Genomic DNA, 7,870 nt, shown 5'->3' with positions numbered 1-7,870 from the left:
TCCATTGTATGTAGCACAGTTAATTTGTACACAGTAAATGTTTAAATAATTATTTGTTGAGGAAAGAGAAAAAAGGAAAGATAGGAACGAGGAAGGAAAGTTGTTACAATGTTTTATTAAATAATTGTGAGGGAATGTGTCATTTCTGTTTCCCACACCCATTCACTGTTACAGACATGGTAAATGGTCTCAGTTACATTTAGTGCAGAGACCAGACCGGCCTGCAAATTTATAGGAAAACTTAATAATATCATGTGGCTCATTGAAAGATTTGGGCACTCACTGTCATTTCCTTACAACTTCGAAGAGTTACACCATGTTCTCCTTCATAGCCAGGATGAATAGTTGGACGTGTTTTAAAATGATACAAATGAATCCGACATTTAAAATAACTGGAGGGATACCTGGTGGCATAGTCAGTTGAGCACTGGACTTCAGTTCAGGTCAGGATCTCGCAGTTCATGACTTTGAGCCTCGTGTTAGGCTCTGTGCTGACAGCTCAGAGCCTGGAGCTTGCTTCGGATTCAGTGTTTCCCTCGCTTTCTGCCACTCCCCACTGATACATGTGCAATCTCTCTCTCTCTCTCTCTCTCTCTCTCTCTCTCTCTCTCTCTGTCTCACACACACACACACACACACACACAAATGAGCAAAAAATAAAAATAAAATAACTGGAAAATAAAAGGATACATCTCTTTGTAGCTCTAATCCTGAAAGAAGGCAGTTCAAATGTTGTATGACTGAAGGAATTTATCATTAGCAAGTAAATTAACCAAGGAAAGATATTAAACCACGTCCAATACAAGGAAGAAGAAACAACATATATGAAATACAGATTCTTGTCACATGGATACTCAGTACATCTAACATCTTTGAGACAGAAGTGATCATAATCAATGTTACATATAACTACTAAGTGGCTCAGTGTTTCCTTACCAATGTATAGATAAGCAAAGTTGTTACAGCTCCATTTCTCCTACATCATCTCGCCAGAATTAGACTTAAACTGTACATAAAAGAATAACATCTACAGTAGTGAAAATTGGTGAATCATGTTTCAACTTTTAGTACCTATCCTATAGAATGCCAACCACATCCTAATATTGTGTTCTTCATTATAGATAGTCACATATATATGCCATGGTCTTCACAACCTCCAGGTGTTTTACCTACCTGTGTATGGTAGACAAAAATACCAGTTCTCACCAATGGTTTCAGATCTACTATACTGAAACCACATCATCCAGCTGCATTGCTGCACCTTGTTCTGCAAAATGGGCTGGGAATTTTGTATTATGTATATGCCAATAGGTATCTCTCCAGAGTCCTTTCTTTTTTTTTTTTTAATATGAAATTTATTGTCAAATTGGTTTCCATACAGCACCCAGTGCTCATCAACAGGTGCCCTCCTCAACACCCATTACCCACCCACCCCACCCTCCGACCCCCCATAAATCCTCAGTTTGTTCTCAGTTTTTAGGAGTTTCTTATGTTTTGGTTCCCTCCCTCTCTAACCATTTTTTTTTCCTTCCCCTCCCCCATGGTCTTCTGTTAAGTTTCTCAGGATCCACATAAGAGTGAAAACATATGGTATCTCTTTCTCTGTATGGCTTATTTCACTTAGCATAACACTCTCCAGTTCCATCCATGTTGCTACAAAAGGCCATATTTCATTCTTTCTCATTGCCACGTAGTATTCCATTGTGTATATAAACCACAATTTCTTCATCCATTCATCAGTTGATGGACATTTAGGCTCTTTCCATAATTTGGCTACTGTTGAAAGTGCTGCTATAAACATTGGAGTACATGTGCCCCTAGGCATCAGCACTCCTGTATCCCTTGGGTAAATTCCTAGCAGTGCTGTTGCTGTGTCATAAGGTAGATCTATTTTTAATTTTTTGAGGAACCTCCACACTGTTTTCCAGAGCGGCTGCACCAGTTTGCATTCCCACCAATAGTGCAAGAGAGTTCCCGTTCAGAGTCCTTTCTATCACAAGAAAAGTGAAAGCCTCATACACAATGGAGATGTGATAAGCCTGGAATTCTGAGGACCACATGGAAGAGACTTGCCCTGGAAAGTCACCTAGACCCACAGCAGACATTGAAAGAGATTTTGGTTGTGTGAACCACTGAGGTTTTCGTATTTCTTGCCCTGGTGCAACCTAGATTTTTCTGAGTAAATGTAGTGGTACTAATGTTTTCTTTAGTATGCTGTGTTCCGAGATGTAAACCAATACTTTACCAACTTCTTAAAACTAACTGACCAGAATTTTGAGAATCGTCTGTCTTGATGGAACATAATTTTCCTGTCATGTTAAGTAAACTCTCATCCTTGACCTCTTTTATAGGTGCTTAACAATGACATTAACCCACCTAAATTAGAAGAATGTTATGATGGGGGCAGCAGGGAATGTATCTGGTTCCTAACCTATGGCATGTGATTATGCTGGCAATGTTAAGATATTTCAGTTAACATGCTTTCATGGGTTTCTTTCATTTGTCCAAGTAGGATTTTCAAATTCAACATTTCACTGATATTGTTCTAGCATAATTTGTGCTACCTACTTTCACTCTGCTGCAAAAATGGGTCACTCCCTAGGAACCCTAAGTTGGACCATTTTTACAGCTTTTGAAATTAGCAATTGGCCATTCCCTACTCCTGTGACACTATGACAGGTTTATTCGAGGATGATAAATTGAATGGGTTCATTCGTATTTTACACAAAAATCCCCTAAATGTAAAAGTGAGCAATTCATTTTTTTGAATAGAGAGTGTGGCTTGGAGAGAATGTGTTTGCATATTTTTAAGGGTGTCTGGTATTTTAGATTCTCTCAGAAGACTTTCTGAACTAGATATTAGTGTTTACTATGTGAATTCTTTGGGTATTTTTGTTGTTGTTGTTGTTGTTGTTGTTGTTGTTATGTTTAAACACAGGTTAAAAGAAGTAGGATTCAAGTCTATCCTATTAGCAATTTCTGGTGACAACCCTCTCTCCTTTTTTCCTATGGCAGAATTTATATATATGGAATTTATATATATGGAATGCAGGGGTGAATACTGGAAAAGGTGTTCTTTGAAGAAGAATATGATGCTTATTATTGATCTGAACCAGATAGAATTGTCTTTAGAATCTTGCTCCCTCCAAACTCTGAAAGGCCATGTATTCCCAAGCAAGATCAGTTGACAGAGATATTTATCCCTCCAGGACACCCTGTCTTCACAGCCTAAAGGTAGAACTGGCAGAATCTGGAAAGATAGGGCCCATGGTGTCTTTGTGCCTCACTGTTCCAGCTTCTAACATTGTTGGTGCCTCACAGGGAATAATAGGGGGGAAAAAAGATTTCATCAAGCTTTAGGTAAGGGGAGTATTTTTACAGTTCTAAGATGAGAGAGGTGGACTGAATTGAAAGCACATCTCTTTAATGTTTAGCAAATTATCTTACTCTGAGGTTGGTGTTCACAGTGTTTTCTGTGTTTATCATCTAGTCTTGTGCTTGACCTCAAGCTCACTGTTCCCCAGGCTCCAAGCTTTGTACACTGAGGGAGACAGAATAATGACCCCCCAATGATGTCTGTAATCCTAATGCTGGAAGGTGTGAATATGTCCTGCTACAAGGCAAAAAGCACTGTGCAGGTATGATTAAATTAAGGACCTTGACGTGGGGAGAATATCCAAGGTCATCTGTTAGGGTCTAATATAATTACATAGATTTTTAAAATCACAGAACCTTCCTCAGCTGTGGTCTAAAGAAGGTGTGACTGTGGAAAAATGTTCAAAGAGAGGCAACATTGGTAACTTTGAATATGGAGGTTTGGGTCCACAAGAGAAGGAATGTACAAAAGGCAGATTCTCTTCTAGAGGCTCCAGAAAGGAACCAACCCTGTGACTTCTTGATTTTAACACACAGAGATCTGCAACAGACATCTAACATACAGAACTATAAGATAATGAAAGTGTGCTATTTTCAGCCATAACTATGTTGTAGCTTATTATATGAGCAATAGAAAATTAGTGCATACACCAAAGGGTAGACAGCTTTGAGAGTTCTTGTTATTCTACCCTGAAAGAATAGTCCTTTGGATTATCTTTTCTTGCCAGTGTCCCTTTCTAGGAGGTAAGATTGTATTTTTTTCTGATTCTAAAGCCCATGTTTGTTTATTTCTTTTGTTGTTGTTCTTTTGTTTGGTTTTCCCTATTTTTGCATTCTATATCCAACATGGTACATGAAGTTAAGTATGAACTGGTTCTAAGAAATTATTCATTATCGTTCTGATGTTGCATATTTGTTCAGAGAGTAGAGTAATGCAATGTTTATACTAAGAGCAGGAAGTTTTTAATGTGGCAGACCTTTCTGGAATCCTGCTTCTCCCAGTTAGTGTCTGTATATCATCTAGCCAACAATTCAACTTCTCTAAACTTCAGATTCCTCATCTGCATACTGAGAATAATATTAATCGTTACTTCAAAGGTTTAGTGTGAGAAGGAATGCATTAAGTATTTTTTTTTAGAATTCATAACACACAGCACTTCATAATGGTAACTGTTTTATGATGATGGTTATTGTCGTATGATTCGAGTCATGGGTCCTTCCTTCCCACAAGGGAAAGGAAGTGCCAGAAGCTCTCCCTTCTCTCCCTTGCTATTTAATTATATCCTTCTAACACTAATTTTGGAATTTGGACTGCACAACAGTTACACTTTTGCCGATTAGGCCAAGTTGTGTTTTAAAAATTAAATAAAAATGTAATCGTATGATTTACATCTGCAGTAGAAAACTGAACTTTAGTAAATACAGCACAAGAAAGAGAGAATGAACAGGTAGGCTTAGGAGCAAATCCCATTGTTTTTAATAAGTCCAAGCTGCAGGAAACTTTTCTTACAATTTGACTTCCATGTATGGAACAAGTTTTAAAAGCAAGGGTGGGGATGTCTTTGGATGAGTTTGTTAGGAGAGTTCACTTTATTTATTAATGCAATAAACCTGTGCTCTTATAAAAAATGAAAATATTTGGCATGCTGGCCCAAAGATCTTGACTTGGAATCCTGCCAACGCCATGTAGAAACAGTATGATCTTAGCATAAATCACTGTTACGAATTGCAGTAACTCCATCTATCATTAGTGAAAATGCCTGTTTTACTCAACCACAGGGAGTGGTCCGGAGGATAAGATAATACAAAGACCATGACCTTTATGAAACATAAAGCAACCTTTAATTTCAAGTTTTGTTATGCGTAGAAATGGGGTCATAATTTTGGGTCTGAAAGATACCCTTTAGCTCATCTAAATGTAATCTTTAATTCTACAGTCAAAGAAATAGATCTAGACCTTCCATAAATCAACCAGATTTGGAGAGCAAGTCAATAGCAGGATTGTATAAGGACATCTACATTTCTAGCAAAAAACACAATCTCAGCTCTGGGCTAAAAAACATATGATCATGCTAATACCTACAATAAAAGAATTTGATGCAATTCAAACCCATTCATGACAAAAACACTAAAAAAAAACAAAACACCCAACTAGAAGTTGAAGGTGTGATGCTTATTTTTTTGTGTCAACATGGCTCAGCCATGGTGACCAGATACTTGGTCACACATTATTCTGAATGTTTCTGTGAGGGTGCTTCTTAGATAAGATTAATTGACATTTAAAATATAAGTATTTAGAGGCCACACTGAGCTGGCTTTAGGCACGCTGCACGCCGGGTCTCCTCCTTTTCCTGTGGTGGTTAGCTATGGCGGCCGTGAAGACCCTGAACCCTAAGGCCGAGGTAGCCAGAGCCCAGACGGCACTGGCGGTCAACATCAGCGTGGCCCGAGGACTGCAGGACGTGTTGAGGACCAACTTGGGGCCTAAAGACACCATGAAGATGCTTGTTTCTGGTGCTGGAGACATCAAGCTTAATAAAGATGGCAATGTGCTGCTTCATGAAATGCAAATTCAACACCCAACAGCCTCCTTAATAGCCAAAGTAGCAACAGCCCAGGATGACATAACTGGTGATGGTACCACTTCCAATGTCCTAATCATTGGAGAACTACTGAAACAGGCGGATCTCTACATTTCTGAAGGTCTTCATCCCAGAATAATAACAGAAGGATTTGAAGCTGCAAAGGAAAAGGTACTTCAGTTTTTGGAACAAGTCAAAGTAAGCAAAGAAATGGACAGAGAAACACTTATAGATGTGGCCAGAACATCTCTACGTACTAAAGTGCATGCGGAACTTGCTGATGTCTTAACAGAGGCTGTGGTGGATTCCATTTTGGCTATCAAAATATAAGATGAACCTATTGACCTCTTCATGGTTGAGATTATGGAGATGAAACATAAATCTGAAACTGATACAAGCTTAATCAGAGGTCTTGTTTTAGACCATGGGGCGCGGCATCCTGATATGAAAAAAAGAGTAGAAGATGCATACATCCTCACATGCAATGGGTCATTAGAATATGAAAAAACAAGTGAATTCTGGCTTTTTTTACAAGAGTGCAGAAGAGAGAGAGAAGCTTGTAAAAGCTGAAAGAAAATTCATTGATGATAGAGTTAAAAAAAATAATAGAACCGAAAAAGAAAGTCTGTGGTGATTCAGATAAAGGATTCGTGGTTATTAATCAAAAGGGAATTGACCCCTTTTCCTTAGATGCTCTTGCAAAAGAAGGCATAGTAGCTCTGCGGAGGGCTAAAAGGAGAAATATGGAAAGGCTGACTCTTGCTTGTGGTGGAGTAGCTCTAAATTCTTTTGATGACCTAAATCCTGATTGTTTGGGACATGCAGGACTTGTCTATGAATATACATTGGGAGAAGAGAAATTCACCTTTATTGAGAAATGTAACAACCCTCACTCTGTCACATTATTGGTCAAAGGACCAAATAAGCACACACTCACTCAAATCAAGATGCAATAAGAGATGGCTTGAGGGCTGTTAAAAATGCTATTGATGATGGCTGTGTAGTTCCAGGTGCTGGTGCAGTGGAAGTGGCAATGGCAGAAGCCTTGATTAAATATAAGCCCAGTGTAAAGGGCAGGGCCCAGCTTGGAGTGCAAGCATTTGCTGATGCATTGCTCATTATTCCCAAGGTTCTTGCTCAGAATTCTGGTTTTGACCTTCAAGAAACACTAGTTAAAGTTCAAGCAGAACATTCAGAATCAGGTCAACTTGTAGGTGTGGACTTGAACACAGGTGAGCCAATGGTCACTGCTGAAGTAGGCATACGGGATAACTATTGTGTAAAGAAACAGCTTCTTCACTCCTGCACTGTGATTGCCACCAACATTCTCCTGGTTGATGAGATCATGCGAGCTGGAATGTCTTGTCTAAAAGGATGAATTGAAGCTTCCCTTGTGTCATCTGTATCATGAAGACTACAGAGTGATCCTAAGAATATAGCCATGGAATTTTCGTCCAAGCTTCAAATGATTTTCAAAAGCATTTTCCTTTCCCATACGAAAAAGAGAACACTGACACTCAAATTTTGAAGTTCTGAAATTATAATTACAGTATTTTTTTAAATTTCACTGCAGTGTACACCATTAAGCAGGCTGTTTTCACCCAATGAACAGGATGTTTTGCTTTAGCTTCCATGATCCAAAAGTACCATGTTAGACAAGTATGTTACCTACCTTGTTATTAAATGTTCCTTGAAAAGCAAAATAAAATAAAATAAAATAAAATAAAATAAAATATAAGTATTTAGGAGGTCAGAGGAGTCAAGGATGGAATGCAGACAGTGACCAAAAAGATCTAACAGTATTACAAATGTGTAGAATTTTCTCACTGAAGAGGTTGGGAGAAAAGGTGCTGGTGTAAGCAAGTTTATACATGAGTGGAACCTGTAAGGCTAAAATTAAAAAGAACTGTGCA

General features: G+C 38.5%; 1 pseudogene; it reads left to right on the top strand.

The window, feature by feature from the left end:
* Window positions 1-5,704: 5,704 nt before the first annotated feature.
* On the top strand, window positions 5,705-7,660 carry LOC121041342 (T-complex protein 1 subunit zeta-like; annotated as a pseudogene).
* The last annotated feature ends 210 nt before the right edge of the window (window positions 7,661-7,870 follow it).

The sequence above is a fragment of the Herpailurus yagouaroundi genome, unplaced genomic scaffold (genome assembly GCF_014898765.1).
Source record: "Herpailurus yagouaroundi ecotype Mexico unplaced genomic scaffold, PumYag 183, whole genome shotgun sequence".
Lineage (NCBI taxonomy): Eukaryota > Metazoa > Chordata > Mammalia > Carnivora > Felidae > Herpailurus > Herpailurus yagouaroundi.
The sequence above is the reverse complement of the archived record's forward strand: the minus strand, read 5'-3'. Positions and strand labels throughout refer to the sequence as shown.